General features: G+C 45.8%; 1 long non-coding RNA gene across 2 annotated transcripts; it reads left to right on the top strand.

Moving 5' to 3' along the window:
- The first annotated feature begins 795 nt into the window (after window positions 1–795).
- On the top strand, window positions 796–17,599 carry LOC135324140 (uncharacterized). Of its 2 annotated transcripts, none has more exons than XR_010385485.1 (4): window positions 796–1,331; window positions 2,881–3,575; window positions 9,479–9,559; window positions 16,920–17,599. It is a non-coding gene; the product is annotated as an uncharacterized LOC135324140 (long non-coding RNA). The 2 variants fall into 2 exon arrangements; XR_010385484.1 differs by lacking the exon at window positions 16,920–17,599 and adding an exon at window positions 12,520–14,041.
- The last annotated feature ends 5,622 nt before the right edge of the window (window positions 17,600–23,221 follow it).

Here is a 23,221-nt window from a genome sequence, read left to right as displayed (position 1 = left end):
TAATCACGTTTTATAAAATATCGGTGCCTGTGCATTCAGTGGGAAAGGGCTTCCTGTGCTGACATCCTTCCAGGGTAGACAGGAAGGGGCGACTGCTCCTGCCAGCCAATCACAGGGCTGCCTGAAAACACATGGAGTGTGATGGTGTGATCCTGACCCTGACTTGCATATTGGCTTGCTGGCTTGACCTTTAATCTTCCTCATCACCATGAACTTTCCTGATGAGCTGGACTTTTGGTTGAACCTGGCTACCATCTCTGCATCTACCCTGCTTGCCTTGCTCACACACTGTGGGACTGGGCCCTGGCTGGCAAGGCTGTGGCGGACAGGACTTTTGCCTTAAACATTTCTTGGTACATAAGGTGCAAGCAAACCATAACCCCGAACAAGCCATCTGTTCCCGGCAGAAACAGGACTGAGCTGCTGCGACCCCTGAAATGGTCTCCCTGCAACCACCCAGGACACACCGAGCCTGCGCTGAACCAGACCACGATCGGACAGAGACTTTGGGACCTGGACTGCAAATTACTGCCGCTTAGCACAACTTTTATAAAACTTGCATAGCATGAGTAGTTAAATTTGCTGAAGCCTTAGGCCGCACTCCCTAGTTCAGTGAGAAAGGGCCCCAGAGCTGGTGCAGACTGGAAAGATAAGGGAGTTACAAGCAGTTTGCATTCCTGTGTGTCACACTCCGGGAGGGAGGATGTCAAGGCTTTGAAATAAGGCCTGCTTGGGCGCCAGGACCCTGGGAAACAAAGCCTCCCCTCACTGCTGAAACAGTGTTAATTAAGGGGGGGGTCTGGATTATATCCTCTTCGTCAGGACCTTGGAAGATAACACCTACTGTCACTGCTGGGGCAGTGCTAATTGCTGGAACAACACCTGTTTGTCAGGGCCCTGAGAAAGAAGGGCAGAACCCGAGGAATCAAAACACATTTGTCAGCAGAAACCACAACAGTAAAGATAAGGGAGAAAAGCAGCCTGCCTGGGAACAACGATGAGACCCAATAGGGAGCAGGAGACCCCAGACCCAAAAATTACTATTGGTCTGAACTACCGCGTGAGGGGTGGGAAACTTAATTTGAAAAAAGCTATAATTGCCCAGGGATTTCTTTGTTTGGGGTCCCTCTTTGGAGGCACCCAACTCGAGCTGTAACTACTGCACGCGTGTCATTACAATTTATTTATTTAATTTGCCTTGATTTGGCTCCAAACTTTTCAGCGGGAACCTAGGGTCGGACCCTGCTCGAGTTGTAATTACTGCACGCGCATCGCTAAAATTTACACCCAGGGTGAAGAGGACCAACGGGACGCCGCTGGATCCACGGCTGGTATCTCTTTCTCTCTCTCTCTCTTTCTCTCTCTCCTCCCCTTTGCCTTTCCCCACCTTTTATTTTTACTCACCCATAGCCTTTGTCCAAAATGAGAGATGATACAGCTGTGCAGTCAGGCTGACTGAAAGACAGTGAAATGGAAACATGAATGACATTCTGATTTACTTCCACAGATGCCTACTAGTTAGTAAGTAATTCAAGTATTTTACTGCCTGCTGTATTGTTGCCTACAGGGAAAATACTCAAAGTGCTTTCCCTTTCTTATAAGGAAAAGAAGTTTTCATCTGTGTTTTATGAGGCTCTCTTGTCAAGTCCATTACAAAGCATGACACAACCGACCATCAAACATACCATGATTTCCATCATGTGTTTTAGTAAATGCTTTTTTCATAAGAGGTAAAAAAGATATATTTTAGTTAATTGTCAAGAAGTACGTGCCTCATACTCACCTGTGGTACTTCAGACAATGGTGTGATAATGCTTATATTAGTCAAATCTGGACAGCTTAACACAAACAAGAGAAAATTATCCTTATTATGCAAATGTTAGGAACAATTTTTATAATGACTTTATTCTGGTTCAAAACTGACTAGCAGTCTACATGAGGAAATAACATAGAACAGAGTCTAACAAATTTTTTGCTCACTAAAGATATACTTTTAATATCCCAGAGTCAAAAAAAAAGCAAGATGCAACCTTGAAAAATGTTCTCTTTCTGACCCCTAAGCCATCTAATATCACATTCCATTCCAAAATGCAAGAGGGGGAGAGGGGCTTCGAGGAGTGGTGGGAGGGAAGGAAGGAGGAATGTTCCACTGACTATCAGTTTTATATAAGAAGCCATTTTAAAAAATGCATGAGTAAATTTTCTATTCCTATCTATGCACAAATGCAAATTGTCTTTTAAATGTACAGAGTAGTGAGATGGCAAGCTTTCAGCAGAAGACAGCTGCCATTTGTCAGATTTTAGTTAGCCAAAAAGCCAATTTTCTATTCAAAAACAACTTCAGCAGAACATTTTTGATCAGCTGTAATATATTTATATATTTTAGGGATGTGTGTGTATAGATCTAAACACACGCACTCTAAATATAAGAATATGTAATACATTACAGAACTGCTTGGCATATGCATTTTCGGCATCATTTGATCCCTTTGTCTCTTATGTGTTCATTGATCCAGTTCCCCTATCACTCATTCTTTTTTCAACCTTCACCAAAACTGCTCCAAAGACTTACTTGATTTTTTTTATTTTTTTTCTGTGAATCCATCATAAAAAGTGTTTCCTGATCTTCCTTGTAAATATGGAGTTTTCACTCAAAATTAAACCAAGTTCAGTTCTGCATAAGCAGCATACTGTCTTATGCCTCTTGAGGACTAGACATGGAGGCCTGAAATCCCTGGAAAAAGCAGAATTCCAAGAGCCTCAGTGAGACACTCAGAATTGGAATGGAGAAACTATTTTGTGTATTTAAGTAATCCACAAATGTCTTTAAGTCCAACAGATATTGAAATATTTAAATAACAAAAACACATGGTTTTACAGGTGTGGCGGACAGATGAGTGAACTTTTGCCTTAAACATTTCTTGGTACATAAGGTGCAAGCAAACCATAACCCCGAACAAGCCATCTGTTCCCAGCAGAAACAGGACTAAGCTGCTGTGACCCCCGAAATCGTCTCCCTGCGACCACCCAGGACACACCGAGCCTGCGCCGAACCAGGGCACGATCGGGCAGAGACTTTGGGACCTGGACTGTAAATTATTGCCGTTTTTAGCACAACTTCTATAAAACTTGCTTAGCATGAGTAGCTAAATTTGCTGAAGCCTTAGGCCGCACTCCCTAGTTCACTGAGAAAGGGACCCAGAGCTGGTGCAGGCGGGAATGATAAGGGAGTTACCAGCAATTTGCATTCCTGTGCACTGCTGAAACAGTGCTAATTGCTGGAGTTACCACCTCTTTGTCAGGACCTTGAGAGATAATGGCTGGACCCAAGAATGGAGACACACCTGTCAGCAGAAACAGCAACAGTAAACGGCCTACCTAAGGAGCAGGAGACCCCAGACTCAAATATTACTATTGGTCTGAACTACCACGTGAGGGGTGGGAAACTTAATTTGAAAAAGCTATACTTGCCGAGGGATTTCTTTGTTTGGGGTCCCTCGTCCCTTGTCGGAGGCGCCCAGCTTGAGCTGTGATTCGAACGGAGTCAGCGGACCATCATTGGCCTCGGAGTGGTGGTAGCTAGCTTCCTCTCTCCTTTTCCAACTTTCTCTATCTTTTCCCCTTACCCTTGTTATGTTCCCCTCTTCCCTTCGCCTCCCCGTCGCCTCCCCGCCCCACCTTTTCTCCCCACTCCATGGAAAATAAAGTTAAAAGGTTGTACGATATTTGACCGGTTTTAGCGTCTTAATCTCGTCCTTGGGATCGTAACGAAACCTTCCCGATATTGGATTGGGACATCTAATTGGCGTCACGGACAGGATCCCTTGAGACGAGAGTGTCGTACAACCTTATGGTGTGGTGAGCGATTGTGTGTGTGAACGAGATGTACGAACAAGTACGAAGCGAGTGCGGAGTTGCGATCCACGGTTCCGCTCTCCCGCGAGGGAAGCGGCCGGAGACGAACGAAGCGTAAGGAAGGAGCGAATGCTGAGATCTTTAGTATACTGGTTTGTGGTTTGGCTTCCTGAGGGCATATAGGGGAAACTTGGATTTTAAGGTGTGACCCCCCTCAGGACGACATCCCCTTTGTAGGACATTTTTTGTAGTAGCTTACGGTTTGGCCTCCCGGGAGCGTATAGGGGAAACTTGGACTCCTTTAAGATTTGGCCCTCCCAGGACGAAATCCCCTTTGTAGGATATGGCTGCCCAGAAGGCAGGCGATTTTTGTGAGGAAATCGAGAAATTGTATGACCTTTTGGAAATACACCGTTCTCGTCCCTCGCCCCCGGGACGAGACTGGGCACGGGACCATTGGTTCCACTTGCAAAGTGTAGTGTACTGAATAGCGGTCTTGCAAAAAGAAGCTAAAGTTAAGAGAGGAAAAGGGAAAGCTATTGTTTGTGCTGTGCTAGGAGCGTGCCTAGCAGCTGCGGTGGAGGACAGGAAGCAGGCACCTTGTCAGGCGGAGGCTGTGGTTGCCGCGCTGCAAGCGGCGCTAACGCCCCTGCAAGAACAATTACGGGAAACCAAGCGGGCGCTGGAGGAGGAGAAGCACCAGGGTCTGATACTGAAAGAGGAGCTAAGAAACCAGCTCCTGAGGGAGGCAGATGCCCTCATCAAAAGTGAGGTGCTGCCCAAGGGAAAAGGGGTACGCCAAATTTACCCCCAAAGGGACCTAAAAAGACTAAGGGAGGCCGTAGACAACCCCCCCCCCCCCCGATATGTGCCCACTAGTCAAAATGGAATATATATACGAGGATGACAGCGACAACCGCCCCCAGGTTGTTACCAAAGAAATCCCTTTCACAGCTACCGAATTGGCCAAGCTGCGAAAAGATTTTGCCAGAACGGCTAGGGAATCCGAAACCGAATATGTGTGGCGGGTATCCCTGTCTGGAGGGGGACGGAATCCTGCTATCTGAAAGGGAGGCAGAGGGATATTGGGGCCCAGGCGTGTTCCTGATGACCAGCGATCGCTGAGCCCCGTGGTCCCTGACTCAGAGGGCCGCATATTGGGCGGGGGGGCTGGATCCTTTGGAAAGGGGGGATCCCCTAGCTATAACAGGTTCCGTCGATCAATTGCTGGAAAGCGTACAAAAGGCAGCTTGTCTGCAAATGATGTATGATCGGGAACTCAAGCCGAACCTGAGCTCTCCGATGTTATTGCCAGTATATCCCGAGCAAATGACGCCCCTAATACGGGGACTTCCTGATTCCCTGAAACTTATTGGGATCCAATTGCAGGGGAGAATCCAAAATGTGCCCCGCGAGGAGAGAATCGCGGCTGCCCTGGAGGGGATGGTAACCCCCGAGCATCGGTGGCTGGGGGAAAAGGTGTGGACCTGGGGGGAGGTAGCCCAGGAATTGATTAATTATGGGAGGAAATACGGGCCAGTCGGCCAGACTTACCAAAGGGTGGAAACTAGGGCCGTGTGGGCGGCAGAGCCAGCAAGCAAGTCTCTGGCATTTTCTGGGAGGAGCCCAGACTTAGCCAGAAGAGAAAGATCCCTGACCCAGCAGGGACTATGGCAATTGGGGCTGCAAAAAGGCATGCCCCGAGACTTGATGGACGGGCTCCCGACCAAAAAACTAGAGCTCTTGGTACGGAGGTGGTCTGGACAGGGACCCCCGCCCAGACCGAAACCACCCCCCGCACCGGCGTTAAACGTGGGGAAGGAGTTCGAGGAGGACGAAAGGGTGGTGGGAAAACTAGCTCCTCCGCCCCCTCAGGGTGAGGGGGGAGGCGGAGGGTGGATGTTTATAAGACAACTCACCTGCAATAACAAAGGAGATTTGTTAATTACTGTAGTGGTGGGGCCGAAGAGAAGGCCTGTAACCTTTTTAATCGCTATGGGGGCCCAAATTACAGCGCTAACACGGAGTGAGGCGGAACGGTGTGGCATCTGGGTCCCGTCCTAATAGTTTTAAATGCTCTGGGGAAGACCCAGACTGTGCCCATGACCCCGGTAACATTGTGGTTACCAGGGAAAGAGAGTCCTGTGGACACCATGGCGGCTGTGGGGCCTTTTCAAATGAACCTCTTAGGCATAGATGTCCTGAAGGGGAAACAGTGGTGGGACACCCAGGGAAATTCCTGGTCTTTCGGTGTTCCTCAGGTTAGAAGACTAACTGGAGATTTTGGTGTGACAGTGCGCTTGCTGCAAGCGGCGCCTCCCCTCCCCACTTCCCGGCTGACTAATGTAAAACCCTATCCGTTACCTTTGGGAGCCAGAGAGGGTATTGCCCCAGTATTGGAGGACCTGAAAAAACAGGGAGTTGTGATCCCGGCACAGTCCCCCTTCAATTCCCCTGTATGGCCAGTTCGAAAACCAAAGGGTAAGTGGAGACTAACCGTAGACTAAATAACAATACAGACCCATTGATGGCAGCTGTGCCAAACATTGCTGAATTAATAACGACTATCCAGGAGCAGTCCCACCCTGTGATGGCAACAATCGATGTCAGAGACATGTTTTTTATGGTCCCTTTGCAGCCTGAGGACCAAGAGCGTTTTTCCTTCACGTGGGAGGGACAGCAATACACGTTCACTCGACTGCCTCAGGGGTACAAGCATTCCCCTACGCTAGCCCATCATGCCCTAGCACAAGAGCTCGAAACTGTCCCCATACAGGCGGGAGTCAAAATTTATCAATACATAGATGATGTGCTTGTGGGAGGGAGCCAGGTAGAGGATGTTGAGAAAATGCAGCGTGACATTATTGCTCAGCTAGAGCAGATAGAGCTGACAATTCCGCCTGAAAAGATCCAAACTCCCTCCAGCGAAGTAAAATTTCTGGGAATCTGGTGGAGGAGGGGGATGACCTGCATTCCCCCGGATACCCTGTCCTCATTGGACTCAGTTAAAATGCCGGAGTCCAAAAAGGACCTGCAACACGCTCTGGGGCTGCTCGTATTTTGGAGGAAGCACATTCCCGATTTTTCAATTATTGCCAGGCCATTATATGACTTACTACAAAAAAGGGCTCACTGGGAGTGGACCTCGGTCCACGATGAGGCGTTGCGGCTGCTGGTTTTTGAGGCGAATGCCTACCAAGCTTTGGGGCCAATCCACCCCACTGACCCTATCCAGATCGAATGGGGGTTTGCCCGGACCGGACTATCTATCCATCTGTGGCAGAAGGGGCCAGAGGGGCCTGCATGGCCCATTGGGTTTTATTCACGCAGCTTCAAAGACGCTGAAAAGCGGCACACCACGTGGGAGAAGGGGCTGTTTGTAGTCAGCCTCGCTCTAAGGGAGGCTGAACGAACTATTCGAAAGCAACCCAAGGTTCTCTGAGGTCCGTTTCAGGTGACCAAAGCGGTCCTGGCAGGGACCCCGCCCCCTGACGGGGTGGCTCAGAGAGCCTCCCTAAGAAAATGGTACGCACAAATAGAGCACTATTGTGAAATTTTTTCCGTAACGGAAGGAGCCACCAAACTATTAAATATACAAGATGAAGCAGACTTGAATAAAGAAGCCCCCCCAACTCCCCCCTGTAATTCAAGTAGCTCCCCCATTTTCCGATCAGACTCTAAATGCATGGTTCACAGACGCTTCCTCAAAGCAGGAAGGGAAAACCTGGAGATACCGGGCTGTGGCGCTCCAAGTGGGGACTAAGGAGCAGATCATTACAGAGGGAGAGGGCAGTGCGCAGGTGGGAGAGCTGGTTGCAGTGTGGAGCGTATTCCAATGCAAAAGCCAGGCTACTTCCCCTGTACACATCTACACGGACTCATATGCGGTGTTCAAAGGCTGCACAGAATGGCTTCCTTTTTGGGAGCAAAATGGCTGGGAGGTCAATAGAATACCAATCTGGCAAAAGGAGAGGTGGCAAGATATCCTTGCAATTGCAAGATGGGGGGAGTTCGCGGTGGGATGGGTGGCTTCCCACCAACAAGACAATACCCCGACAGGCTGGTGGAATGCTGAAGTAGACGAATTAGCTCGGTTAGCTCCGTTACAAAGTGCCCAGGTACAAGAAAGCTGGGAGTACTTACTAGAGTGGCTGTAAGTAAAAAGGAGGCACTCAGGGATTAACGATCTCTTCCGCGAGGCACAAGCTCAGGGATGGCCGGTCACTAGAGAGGAGTGCAAAACCTGCATATCTTCTTGCGAGCAATGCCGTGTCCGTTTGGACAGGCACCCCCTAGAAAACGAGCCCCTGCACATTCAGGGAAGGAAAAGGTTTGTGGGAGGCCTGGCAGGTCGATTACGTTGGGCCTTTCCGAAAATCGTCAGATAAATGTTATGTGCTGGTGGGAGTCGAAATAGTATCTGGACTTGTGCAAGCCCGGGCCTGCACCAAGTCGACGGGGGAGAACACGGTGAGGGCCCTCAAGGAATGGTTCGGAACCTTTCCCAAACCACAGACTATTCAGTCTGATAATGGCTCACATTTCACTGCGAAAATAGTCCAGGAGTGGCCGGCTTGGGAAGGAATTTCGTGGGTGTTCCACACCCCATACTACCCGCAAGCGAACGGGATTGTGGAGCGAACCAATGGGCTGCTTAAGCACTTTTTAAAACTGCACAAACCAGGATGGGCTGAGCGGGTGGGGGACGCAGTGACCAGCGTCAATAGCCGCGGGGGGACAAATGGATGCCCCAAAATTGCGGCATTTTGTCCACAAGCCCCAACAATCGTACCCGCCTCCCAGAGCTCCAATCCCCCTGATATCCCATCCCATTCCCCCGGCCAACCTGTTTTGGTAGAACTTCCCACCGTGGGAGCTGTACCACTCATATTAGACTCCCCGATAAATAAATATACTTGGAGAGCAAAAGATGCTAGTGGGAAAACCCACAAGATTCACACAAAGTGGATTATTCCCTCCTTCTGACAACAGGGAATAAGAAAAGTATTTCCAATAAAAATTGGGCTGGGTGTACTTATTGGTCTTCCTGTGTTTATTACTTAGTATTTCTCTCTTGGCTGAAAAATCTAAACAAAGAAAATACTTTCTGGAGAGGGAACTCTAGCCAGGTCCTGGGTTCATCCAGGTTGGGGATATGTGAGGAGAAATGATCCGTACCCAAAAAAGCACAGAAGACTTACAAAAGGAAAGCAGTTGATCCTTCATGATAGTAAGCAATTGAGGAGGAGAAAAAAAGATGGTCCTTCATTTCAAATGCCAGTCTTCTGCCTGGTGGAGTGCTCTGTGTGTCTGGAGACCAAGTACCTTAGTGAACATGATTTTGAAAAGCACCAGGTATAGAAATTACTCTGCTCTCCTTTGAACTGCTCCTACTGCTGAGAGTGAGTGAGGAGAATTTCTCCTGCTCACTGAACAACTAGCTAATGCTTATCTGACATGTTCCAAGGACACTGCTGTTTGCATACCAGCAGACAGAGGATCAGGTGAAATGGAACTGGTGATATCTGTACAGATGTGTTTGCTTAAATTCTCTTAAAAATTTGCAATCTTTAAAGCATCCATTTCTCTGATGAGGTCTCTTTCTCTCTATTTTTTTTTCAAGGAGAAAAGGAAAAGGCAGAGAGAAATAGAAGGCAAGAGACAATAGCTTGAGGACCAGATACTTCAGCTGCAGCATTTCAAGGTATGGGTCTGATGCCAGAAACAATGGATTGACTAAATCTATTCATTATTAGACATGCAGTTCACACATCTGAAAGCTGGGAAGAGCCTACTCCAACACAAAGCAGATTTCACTGCCAGAGCCTATCTTTTCCAGATAATCATGTCCTGCCTGCTCATCAGTCTGTGTATTTCTCATGCACAGGACCATGTTGTAGAAATGGCTTAGTACTATAGAGCCAGAAGGGTGTAAACATAGACACTGTGGCAGAACTGTTATTAGACACTGTTATTATTTTACATGACTGTAAAACACCAATCACTGTAGATTGGGTGTGTGCAGCATGGCTTCAGTGAGCACTTTCTGCCTGCAGAATTGCCTTGGATTTTTCTAGTGCCTGTCATTAGGTTTTATATGTGCAAAGCTTTAATTGTAGGCTGAAGTTATGACATACATGGCATAATAAAACAGGCATGTACACTAATGGAGAGAGGGTGTTGATCCACATGTGTCTGTCTATATATAGGTATAGCTTGATTTTTACCATGGTGCTGAGCAGCCCTAGTTCCATTGGAATCCATGACAGCTGCAGATTTCATTTCATCTTTGTTGTCAGTAGGGGACTTTGTCTTTATATTTGTATGTAGGAAAGGGGAGAACAAAACCATATACATTATCTTTTTGTATCCAGTGCACCTTTGTGAATCAAATCTTATCAAACCAGTTCAATAGAGGATCCTAAGGAATTCAGTGGATTTAGACATCTGAGTAAGATGAGCAGGATCAGATGATTTGTTTTTGCAGCAAATGAGGTGGAATGTGTTTTTGAAAATAAGATATTTAGATTGCTTAGAGTGCTTGTGCAATAGTGTACACAAACACATACACTGTACCTGCATACTGCATGGGGGTTGGGAGGCTAGGAGGCAGTGTGCAAAATATCTTCTATGTCTATGCATACACTCAAAGACCAGGCTTCAAATTGTGCTACAGATAGGATTCTCTTCCTATCTCTCCAAATCTCTGCCATAATGTTCTCTAAACTATACCCCATTTTTGGTAGACATAATGCAGTTAAGTCCAAGTAATTGATTGCAGCCCAAACAAATAATCTATCTGTGTAACCACACATCTATGTATATCACATGTTGTCTTCTGTGTCATCAGTCAATAATAGGATTGCATTTCTTTGAGGCAATAGGAGTTGCCATTTCATTCTGGCTGCCATTAAGCTACAAGTGAGAAAGAGTTTCTCCTGGCTACCACAAGTTGATGCTGCAGGGCAGTAAGATGCCTTTCCAGTGCCTTCATGATAATTTTTTTTTCTTTGTTTCAAAGCTGGGTATTTCCTTTGTCCTGTTAACTGTTTCCAAACAAACTGATTTATGTTTTTCATGAAAGCCTTTGAGCAGAACTCTTTGGGAAGCCAATTCTAGTGACTTCTTTATTTCATTCAATTTCTTTTGATGTAGATGTAGCTAAATTGATTTTTGTTATCATCCTCAGGGAAAAGTGAAATCCCTAAAGGTAGCGTTCTTGAGTCAGACACTCAGCTGGTATAAACTGGTATTTAATTTAGCAATGTTACATTGATTGTCACTAGCAAAGGATCTGTCCCACTGTACAAACTCCTTGAGTGACAGACATGAAAATGATGTTATCCCCTTTATTGTTCAGCTCATAGACTGGAGCAAAAGCAATAACCATAAACAGTTAAAGGAAAATTAGGGCATTCAAAATTAAAATGGAAGCTTTCTCAGCTACAAGCACAGCCAGACTTCACATCTGCAATAATGGATGTGAGGAAATGTATTGAGATATGGTAACAGTCCCCCTACCTTTCTGTACAAGAGTGTCAAGTAGCACCAGAGGAAAACAGAATTGCTTATATAGGAATGGTTGCAGCCATGATATAGGTGACTGCTTCTCTGGGAGCTGCCTGTAGTTAGACCCTCATTGTACCTCCAAAGAATAGATTATGCATAGCCATGTCCTCATCTGTTGGGAGACCTGGATGATGGATGTACCAGCTATGTATCTGAGATTTCACAGTTCATCCTAATTGCTAATAGGCCTATCTGAAATAGGCTTCTCCTCAGATTAAAAAAAAAAAAAAGAGGAGAAACCTGCCCATCTCCACACAAGCAAATGAAAGTGAGTTGCATTTTGTGTTTAGTCCTTGTTCAGTGATCATTATTTGAAATTGTGGGATGCTGACCAAAATGGTACTGGTCTGTCAAGCTGCTCTGTTATTTTCAAAAGCTCCTCCAATTTCCATGGGCCTCTCCTTCACCTTGCCCAGATTGCTAGGGCTCTGTGAAAGCCAGTGGATCTAAATCTACTAAGACTATGGCCTGCAGATCTGGCACACAAAGCCTTAAATATGTCAGTTCTTCCCAATCAGAAATGCTGGGTAGAACATGGTCCAGTTCCTGAATTAAATGGATTTCAATCAATTCTATAAAAGATGTAAATCCAGTTTAAAAAAAAATGATTGTTTAGGAAGCTTTCGTGTTTAACATTCTCACAGCACTTTAAGTAATGTCAGGGTAGAGTATGAAAACTTCATATTAAAGTTCATTAAAATTAACTGTGGAGAAACCTTTAATATCTGTGTTAATCCTATGTCTGCAGTAGTTGGATTGATCCTGCAAGTGTAACAGCTGACTTCAGCCAAGATATTTACTCCAGAATTCTATGGGTATGGTTAATTTTTGTGAGATGCTAGAGTAATTTTCTTTTAAAAATATACTCTGCAAAATAGTATGTTTGGTTACTTAATAAGGGTTCTGAAAACTACAGGGGTTTTGTTAATGATGTCAGACAATTAATTACATAGAAAAAATACATAATAGAAATAACTTACTGCAAATGTTTACACTGGATTAGCTGCAGTTTTCAAGTTGTTGATGTCAATTGGTCTCCTGGAAAAATGTCTCATTCTAATATCAGTTTGTTCATTTTTTTCCCTTGTTTTATAGCTGGTTAAAACAAATGGACCTGGTGCTGTGTGATTTGAAGTAGCATGTTACATTGACTGCATAGCAAACACTAGAATGTTTCCTGGATGGAAAAAAAAGAAAACGGGGGAGTATCTTGAATCCTGAGCATCAGTGCCTTCTAAAAACTTCAGCAGGGTGCCTGTTTTTTCTCAGGATCCACACCCAAGCTTCATTTCTTTGTTTCAGAGACAGAGCAGAGATTAGTCCTTTAAAATCTGACTGGGGAAATGGGGAACAGCAGAAGCCATTTCCTACAAGTTTCTACAGTAGCATTCCTAGAGAGTAGGGGAAGTCTGTTCAGTTCCTTTCTGTGCATAAAGGTGTTCAGGCTGACATCTTCATTTTCCAGGAGCATATGCTTTCCACCAGGTTATCTGTTGGGAAGAGAGACTCTGTCTTTCTATTGACTCTGTTTCATGTTTCAGAAAAGAACTCAAGATTTGTTAGGCCAGAAAGTGAGAGCAAGTGGGAACACAGCTGTGCAACCTAGAATGAATTTACATGACCAGATTTAGCTGAGAAGAAAAGAACTTAACCCCTGAGCTGCCACTTTATTTTTGCACAGCTGACTGAGGTGTATTTGTGGGAAAGGGTGATACCTTGAGGTCTATGGAAGCCTGAATGTTGAGAAGAGACTGTTTTCTACAGGTGATAGTAAAAAGGGAATGTGACAGTACAGCGATGTTGATAACTTATTAATTTGTCTGTTTTTTTTTTAATGACTCCAACAATGTTAGCATTTTTGTCTTGCTCTCAAAACCATGCCTCATTCTCTTTGTAAACATGAAATGAGTACTCAAAGTAAAAATGAAAATGAAAACAAATCTAAACTTCTGGCTCCAGGAGGCAGAAATGTGCACAACTTCTTTTCTTTTCATTTGAAGTCACTTCTTTAAAATATGATAAGGTGTTTTTGTCCATTAAAATGTTTAAATTCTACAATTAAATATTTAATCCACTTTGTAAATGCATTAGTTGGCGTGGGGTTGGCTAAGCCCTATCATGTAACAAATGTTACAGATTTGAATTGTACCTATGTGAGCTATGACGTTTTGATTGAAGTCATGATTACAATCAAGATAACAGATTTTTCAACATAACAGGGCAGTACTTGAGTCCTATATCTATGTATCATCATGTTCTTTAGGCCAAAACAAGTGTATTATATTGGAAAGGTGACAGAAAGCTTTGATGTGACACAAATTGTTGTGTCCCAGATCACATCAGCAAGCTGGAAATCTCTGCTTGTTCTGTCCCACAGTCAGTCATGTTATGCAAGTCAACATCTGCCCCTTGACAAACTTTGAGAAGCGGGCTTTCTGTCCCCCTATACAGCCTCATCCAGTTGGCAGGGATCTGCCTGCCACATTAATTCATGTGTACAGCCCTCCTCTGCATGTAAGGATTTATTCAGGAATTTTTAAGGGCATCTGTCCCCAAAGCACTTGTTTGTACTACAGCCATACGAGCAATCTATTATCTCCTTTTTGGCAGGCATGGGAGGGACTGATGGTAAAGGATTTAATCTCCCTGTAATCTCAGTCCCAGTCTCAGTCAGCTTTCTACTCACACCAATAACTGGTCTTTACACTAGTACCTCAGTCTAAGACCTATTGGGTAAACAGCACTTACCTGGGTTAGGGCCTTTTGGACAGGAATGGAAGTTGTGTAAAAATATGGTATACAAGAAGTATGGTATTCAGAGGAGCCACTGGACCTGGATGGAAAGAAAGAGAGAGGAATCCCACAAGTGTTTTATTTGTGGTTATTCTTGGCCCTTTTTTCCCTACCAACTCAGTTTTATCAATCCAGGCAGAACAAGTTCTGCTGCTTCGAAGGAGCATCTGCTGCTTATTTTCAGCTGGTTAGCTGGCTGACAAAATTGCAATCCCTGTCCATGTTGGAGAGTTCAGGTAGTTGCTTAACAGCGAAGCTGTGTTCAGTGCTACCTCAACAGCTCCATAACTCTCTGGAAAGTTCAGCTTTTTTATACTGAAGGAACTTTATGAAATGCAAAGAGCAAATCTGAATGGACCTAGTTGTGATGGTATCCTAATGGATGGTGTTCAGGGTAAATAGGTCACTCTCAAAGTGCTGTATGAAGGAAGAGTAGTATTACACTTCTTTATAGGGCATGGGCTGGTTACACGCATATTGGAATACATGATGAATCAACCCCCTGAGTCCATATTTTGTCTGGGGAGAAATACTTAATACATGGAGGAAGAGAAACACCTTGCTTCCAATGCAGAATTATTAATACCCAATGACATTCGTGTCTCAAAAACAATTAATCACAGGCAAAGGTTCAAGTAAAATCATCCTTGATGTAACATCACTGACTTAATAGAGTATTACCGGGGTAAATATGGCCCATTTTTCACAGCAGGTAAAAACATCAATAGCCTGTATAGTTCCACTTTTGGTAGTGCCTTTTAAGAGAAAACATAACAATTTACTGGAGGAGGCTATCTCTGATCACCTTTTGACCTTTGTTTCTCCACAAGCTTATTAACTTCCTTGAAAATATCCTCAGCAGCTAGAGGAATACTGAACTTCAGCAAGCATGGCTCTCAAGAGAGGTACTATTGATTGCTCTTATAACTGCTTGTAAATAAAAAATAAAAAAAAAAACCCTTCAAAGCACATTGAAAAAACTACCTTAAAAGGTAACAGCACAACAAGAACTGGCTTTTGTATTATCTTAAAGATTTAAATGGCAAAATTTGGGCCTCAGGTTAAACCACTCCCTTCATTTGGGACTGGAAATGTGTTATTCTTTATGAATAATGCTTGTAGAAGGAGGTCCTAAGCAAGACTGATGGATAGAATTAATCAAACATCATAACCATGGAATCCTATGATAATTTTTTTAGTGTCCCTTTTGATTGGATATGAAAATGGTGCTAAAATAAATTTATTAATATAATAAAATTGTCTCTATTATTTAAAAAATCGATGCAACATAAAACACAAACACAGGATTGAAAGTAAAGATATTTTTTCAAGATGGCTTTAACTCTACTGTGCACATTTGAGGAGATATGCATTGTTACCTTGTGAGCACAAAATGTAAGCAACTTAAAGCCCTAAGGCTCTACTGTCCTGAAGTTTAACACTAGAATAAATATGAGAGAGTTGTGCGTTATATTTGTGGCAGTCAGTGTATCCACTGCATTCAGAAACTTGGTATTACTTATTCCTGTCCTCTCCCACATCCGTTAACCAGCTCCCAACAACATGATGAGTTGTTTCTTTTCCTTTGTATTGTGAAGACATCTGTTTTCCTAAACCTGAACAAAATTACAGAGCTGGAAGAGGTCTGTGCAGCTTGCATGTGTACAAAGAGAAATCAACTTACTGGAGAACTGTGGTGACCTGGAGTACTGCAAGCCCAGTGCACTTCCCACTTAAGTCACAGAGCCTTTTTAATTACATGATCTGATTTCTGCTGAAGAATTTAGCCCTGAAGAAGTTTTACTCGTGCAGTAACTGAAAGAACAGTTATACAAAACCAGCCATACCAATAAAATGGTGCCTTCTAACAGTAGAGCACATTCTCTTTCTAGTATTAGAATAAACTATAGAAATATTTATATTTTTAAGTCAGTATAACTGGCAACTCTTGGGGTCTTATATCATTTTGACTGTCTAATCATACATTGTTAAAGCAGTGCAACTTTTGTGCATAAAGAAGTAATGCAGTTTTTTAAATCAAGTTTTTAATGCAGTAAATAGTGAGTTAAAGTTCAGAGTGGATTGGGGAAGGGCCCTGCAGAAGTGGAGTGGAAGTCTGCTCAGGCCTAATATGTGTACATCCTTGTTCCCATGCCACTGGACGAGAAACCAGTCAAGGCCTAACCCGATGATTTGCTAGTCTGCCTACACCAGAGGCCATACAAAGCGATAATGGCACTCACTTCCGTAATGAGCTAGTCAAAGAATGGGCCAAAACGAACAGAGTGCAATGGGTCTTCCATGCTCCGGGGTACCCTCAGGCCAATGGAATGGTAGAGCAAGCAAACGGATTGCTAAAGCGGCAGCTTCATTTGCAGAATGCCCGATGGGGTGATAGGCTCTGGACAGCTGTTAGAATCCTGAACCAGTGACTTGGGCCTGCTGGTAGCCCCTTGTCACGGGCTTTTCCACCTGTGACAGAACAGCTCTTTCCCCAAAGAAACTCGTTAGAGCTTGCCACCTGCTTAGCACCCAGTGCCAAAGTACAAGTCCGACTCCTGACTGTGGGGACTGTTGAAGGTATTTTTGAAGAGACCTAAGGGCCCTCCATGCTGGATAATAGCCCTCAAAGGAGGGAAGGAAATTCATGTTCCACAGGCTTGGGTGCGCCTCCCCAAGACCTAGTTTCTTTTGTTTTTCAGGTCTCATGTTCGAGCTCAAGAAGAAAGGTCGCTGGCACCATCCCCTTCACAAATGTGATTAGGACTCCGAGTGCTGATGCCAGGATGGGAATGGGTACGAATGGTTGCTCTGGTAATTCCAGCAATGTGTGTGCTGGGCCTCGAATATTGCTTCTCAAAATTTACACAGTGATGTGTCTGGCGGTTGTGTTGTCAAACAGAACCAGCCAAGCCAGTGAACCTACCACCCAACATCTTGAAAATAATTTAATCCTACAACAAATTCATAAATTTGGCCAGCTAATTAATGAACCCGCCATAACAGCCTGCCTGCATACACCTGGGTCAGTGGATGAGGCGGCACTGAAAATCCATGCATATCCACCTTCTGACTGGGGAGAACACCTCCTCAGCCTCTGGAAGAAGGCTGGCTCATTTATCTTTACTACTTACACAGCTAACAGTAACTATTCCTGGCCTGCACACCGCTGGAATGACACTGCCCTTTGTACTGATGCTTGTCTTAGTAGCAAGGTTTCTAGACCTTGTTCTTCCCTTCCTTGGGGGTTAGCAGCTGACACTAGTGACTGGGACCGAGGGGATCATTCTGTCCTGTGGTCAACAATGCCAGATAGCATACCTTGGTGTATAGAGCGACCTTCCAAGTTCGGCTCAAATTGTGAAAGTGCATGCCATTACCAGTATAACAATGATACCTACCCTGGAGACCCTCAAACAGTGAACTTCAGCAAAAACTGTGGTACCGATTGCACCTGGGGAAATGGGTTTGGATGTGCATTTCGTTCCTGTGCATGATTTGTCTCTAACAATCCCAGAGGATCTCCATGGAAACCCCTGACCTCGTGGATATTCCCAAAGGAAACTCGTACCTGGAACTGTTTAATTTTGACACCACTTCACCCCAAGACCATTACCTTCTACGTTATCCTCCAATTGCACGGGCTGTATTCCAAGGTCGATTGTGTTTTAACTATTCAATGCCACATACTCCGCATCTGTATCGCATTGGTGATTACCCTGATTTAGGTAAAAAAGATGGTCTCTGGCCCACTGCCAATACCCAATTGTAATGTTGCTGATGTCCCTGCCCCGAAAGGCATGGCCTGGGCTTGTAACAATCAACATCTTTATAGCACTCTCCCTGCCTCATTAGGAGGAGTCCGGTGTACCTTAGTAGTACCGCTTTTGTGTCCTGAAAGCTACTATCCAGGGCTACCATCTGCTCCTTTAGTCATGGGAGTTCATTCCAAACGGGCACCTACCCCTCTTTGGCGCGACCTCTCTCGGGGAGAACAAGTGAAAAAGAAAATAGCATGGGTGTTTGAGGGACTTTTTGCTTGGTATTATGGTATTACTAGAAACTGTGTATCAATAGCTGAGCTATCAGACCAACTCGAGCTATTACCTAATGCTTCCACTCAGGCAGATGAGCTCCTCAATGAACAGCTACAAGCCACCCTTAAATGACTATTGCAAATAGATTAGCCTTAGATTCAATGTTATTGCGATATGGTGGAGTTTGCATGTATGTAAATATGTCAGCAGAACAATGCTGCATCTATATCCCAAATGTAACTGAACCACTTTCTAACCAAATCAAAATCACGCGTAAGGTCGCAACTGATTCAGCCCGTTCCCCGGGGAAGCCTATATGATTCCTGGTTTGGACGCGTAATGGAATGGATAGGACTAAATTTTCAAGGATGGTTGAATAGCTTACTGCAATTTATATTATCTGTGTTGCTATTATCGTAATTTGCATTGCTTTTGGATGTATTCGTCGTATTATTGAACGTTCAGTATTACAAATTAAATATGTGCGCCTAAAATCAACAAGCCACGTACCTGAAACCCTAGAAAGTGACACTGTTACAACTATCTATACCCCTGTGTAAGTGAGAGGTGTTCTCACCACCACTACACAGTATGGAAGGTGTGGCTGGAGTCGAGGGGTGGGAATGTGGGGGGATGCTCCCAGCTTCCCCTCCCCCCCCCAAATCTGGTGCCAGTTACAAGCAGTCTGCATTCCTGTGCTTCAGTCTCTGAAAGGGAGGATGTCAAGGCTTTGAGATAAGGCCTGCTTGGGCATCTGGAGGATGTCAAAGCTGTGAAATAGGGCCTGCTTGGGCGCCAAGACCCTGGGAAACAAAGCCTCCTCTCACTGCTGGGGCAGTGTTAATTAGGGTGGTCTGGACTATCTCCTCTTCCTCAGGACCTTGGGAGATAACACCTACTTTCACTGCTGGGGCAGTGTTAATCATTGTGGACTGGAATTAACAACTTCTTACCTGAGCTATGGGATCTCTGCTTGGGACCACCCCTGCAAGAGTAAAGCAGTCATTCACAGTCACTCAAACTCCTTTCTCCAGTGCTGAAGAGTGCTCAAGGCAGCTAGCCTGCCATTGGGGGGAGGTGTTCGGCCACCTCCCAAGCCCATGACTGTGGGTGCGATCGTCATAACAACGACAGAGGAGAGTTGAACCCTGCAGCAGCCAGGAGCCAGGGACTGCAACTGCGCGAAGAGACCCGCAGCTGGCCTTGCGACTCCACCTCCACCTTCCCCTGAAGGGTATAAATAGTTTGGCCCCGGAGGCCGTCTTTGGCTCTTTGTGGGTGACAGCGGGTCTGCCAACTTGCGGATCCCCTCGGGACGGGGACGCCCTCCCGCAGTTACTTCCCTGGGATTGAGTGTACGTTGGCTGCTCAGGCAACGCGTGGGTAAGATCAATTAGCATTGGAAAAAAAGTATTCTAGTTGAACTAAGTTTCTGTGGATAAGAATTGTTCCTTTGTACTGTTGTAACTTGTGTAGTAAATTTAGATCTTGAAAATAAGTTGTGGAGTCATGCAGTAAATCTCCTTCCTCCCCTCCTCCCCTCCCTCATGCCACACGAAACCTTCACGGTCCGGGACTGTAAAGATAGTCGGTCGTCCCGCGACACGTGGTATGGGGGCAAGGGGGTATTGCCTTACATAACTACTTTGCTAGGAGGGAGAAGGGGTGCCTTCCTCAGGAGCCGAATGTTGCTTACCATAGGTGAGGTGTTATTCTGGGGGATGCTGGTGTCCCCAAATGCCCACACATGTCCCTGAGGGGTCACCCATCTGTGCCCAACTCAAATGTCTATTCCTAACAAATTTTCTTCTCCTACTCCCATAACATACTGTCTGGCTCTTTTCTCACCGGGAAGGGTGAGATGGATTTGCACTAATGGAATTCAACAGGGTTTCCCTCTGATACCCTGAATCCGAACAGCTTGATTATGTAATTTCTGTCCTCCAATCTGATGCCACACATCAGCTGTGATTAAAGAAATTTGAGCCCCTGTATCTATTAAAAATCGCACTGGAGCACACATCACTCCGGTGGGCAGTACTACATGAGGCCCCCCCTTTATTATCCCACTGAAATGCCTGTAGCCTCCGGACAGGGACCATTGTCGGGGACTCAGGCAGACCTAATTTCCTGAATCCACCCCAGTTATCCGACGCAATTCCTCCCGAACTTCATTATGTGGACTACCGGAAAAAAGCTTTTGCTGGTCCACCCCTATTGGGGGAGCAGACGGGGACCCGCCTGGGTCGGGGCGACCCAGTTCTGTCTTCAGAAAGGCCTCCACCAGTGCCTGCAGCTGTGGAGTAGGCATTCCATGTATAACCAGCCTGGGAATACCTGCCTTAAGGGCCTGCCTCCACAAATCCTTCCTGTGTTTAACTGCCTCTGCATTCCGGGACTGAGGCGTTTCTCTATTCTTGTCTTTTGATTTAACAGTGCGGGCAGTCACTGCCCAGACTGGCTTTGGTCCACGGGGAGCTTCACTCTCTGCCCCCATTTCCCGAACTAAGGTCAGCGCCCAATGACTCACCTCTCCCCACGTCAAGGGCACATTCTGAAGCTCATGCTTAACACTAATCAGTGCAAGCTTTACAGCGGGTGTAGCACCCCTTATTAAGGGTCCCATTCGGACCGGATGGGCATGGGCTTCCATAGGGGAATCCAGGGGAATGTTCCCTGAAGGGCCCCAGCCAAATCCTCTAAGCTCACACAACTGCTCCACAGCAGCTCTTAGAAATCCTCGGGGTAATTCCCCTATTGTTCCTGCTGGCAGATGGGCTGCCTCTCCTCTCTCTAAATGAGGCACACTGCTACACCAAACTGCTACGTGGTGGGTGAGGGATGCAGGATCCCGCTGGGCACCAGACAGAAACACCCCTGGCCCCCAGTTCCCTGAGGCCTCCGAACCTAAGAGAAGAATGTGATCACCCCCATCCTCCGACACGCGAGTCACGTATTCTAGAGGGGTTTCCCCAGGCTTACGGCTATACCAATCAGCTATCCTAACCAATGCCTCCAGATCATAGCTAGTAGTCTTCATGACTGTGCGAGGTGGAGCCCCTCGCCCACCCGTGGTTTCCCACTGCACCACAGGTCTCACTGGAATGGTCTCACTCACAGAGTTCTCATCGTCCGAAGGTTCGGACGGATCAGAGTCAAACCAAATATCTCTGCCCCAATCCCTGGGACCAGCTCAGACTAGGGCCCTAACTTTTAAAGGATCTGGGGTTCTTCCCCCAGACGCTAGCTGTCGAGTCAACATAATCTCGACCTGAGCCTCCAACTGCTGGATTTGAACTGCATCATTCTGGGCAGTCTTTTTCTGAGACTGCAACTGAGTCTCCAAAATGGTGAGGTGTGCCTTTAAATCCTTGATGCACTTTTCTTTCACATCTAACTGATTTAACAAACACCTCTTCTCAGCACCTACCGCTAGCAAACAAGAGGTAAGCATCTCACACACAATGCCTTTACCCTTTCCATTTTTCATCTTACCTCGTGCAGCCTCTAAATGATGCACGATCTCTTCTTCTTGATCCCAATTACTCTCGACCCACTGCTGGTCGAACTTTGGGCTCTTAGGGATGCCATGCCTCTGTAAATATCCTTCCAAAGTCCCCATCTCATCAAACCACACCTCACTCCTGGTACCAGTAATGTCGTGGAACGACCGACTATCTTTACAGTCCCAGACCATGAGGGTTTTGTGTGGCGCGAGGGAGGGGAGGAGGGGAGGAAGGAGACTTACTGCGTGACTCCACAACTTATTTTCAAGATCTAAATTTACTACACAAGTTACAACAGTACAAAGCAACAATTCTTATCCACAGAAACTTAGTTCAACTAGAATACTTATTTTCCAATGCTAATTGATCTTACCCACATGTTGTCTGAGCAACCAACGTACAATCTTACCCACGCGTTGCCTGAGCAGCCAACGTACACTCAATCCCAGGGAAGTAACTGCGGGAGGGCATCCCCGTCCCGAGGGGATCCGCAAGTTGGCAGACCCGCTGTCACCCACGAAGAGCCAAAGACAGCCTCTGGGGCCAACCTATTTATCCCCTGCAGGGGAAGGTGGAGGTGGAGTCGCAAGGCCAGTTGCAGATCTCTTTGCGCAGTTGCAGTCCCTGGCTCCTGGCTGCTGCAGGGTTCAACTCTCCTCTGTCGTTGTTATGACGATCGCACCCACAGTCATGGGCTTGGGAGGTGGCCGAACACCTCCCCCCAATGGCAGGCTAGCTGCCTTGAGCACTCTTCAGCACTGGAGAAAGGAGTTTGAGTGACTGCGAATGACTGCTTTACTCTTGCAGGGGTGGTCCCAAGCAGAGATCCCATAGCTCGGGTAAGAAGGAGTTAATTCCAGTCCGCAATGATTAACACTGCCCCAGCAGTGAAAGTAGGTGTTATCTCCCAAGGTCCTGAGGAAGAGGAGATAGTCCAGACCACCCTAATTAACACTGCCCCAGCAGTGAGAGGAGGCTTTGTTTCCCAGGGTCTTGGCGCCCAAGCAGGCCCTATTTCACAGCTTTGACATCCTCCGGATGCCCAAGCAGGCCTTATCTCAAAGCCTTGACATCGTCCCTTTCAGAGACTGAAGCACAGGAATGCAGACTGCTTGTAACTGGCACCAGATTTTGGGGGGTGGGGGGGAAGCTGGGAGCATCCCCCCACACCTTGGGAAAATCTTGCTCAAAACAGGTAAAAGATTTTTCCATCGATATACAATCTTGGCACTATGCAAGAAATGTAGCAGGAAAGAAAATGTCTCCCAGGCAGTGAGGACTGTAGTGCGTGGTCACCTGACGTGTCTGTCTGTCCGTTTGCCTGTTATACAATGTGTATATAAATAGATGTGACCTCAGCAGCTTGTCAAATAAATTTTTTTGGATTTTGAAAAATGTTTTTTTATAAATAGCTTCACTTCTCAGAGCCTTCTAGTTTGGATCCTCAGTGTGGTATTTAAT

This window comes from Dromaius novaehollandiae, chromosome W (assembly GCF_036370855.1).
Source record: "Dromaius novaehollandiae isolate bDroNov1 chromosome W, bDroNov1.hap1, whole genome shotgun sequence".
NCBI lineage: Eukaryota > Metazoa > Chordata > Aves > Casuariiformes > Dromaiidae > Dromaius > Dromaius novaehollandiae.
Note: the sequence above shows the minus strand (reverse complement) of the source record. Positions and strands in the feature narration are given on the sequence as shown.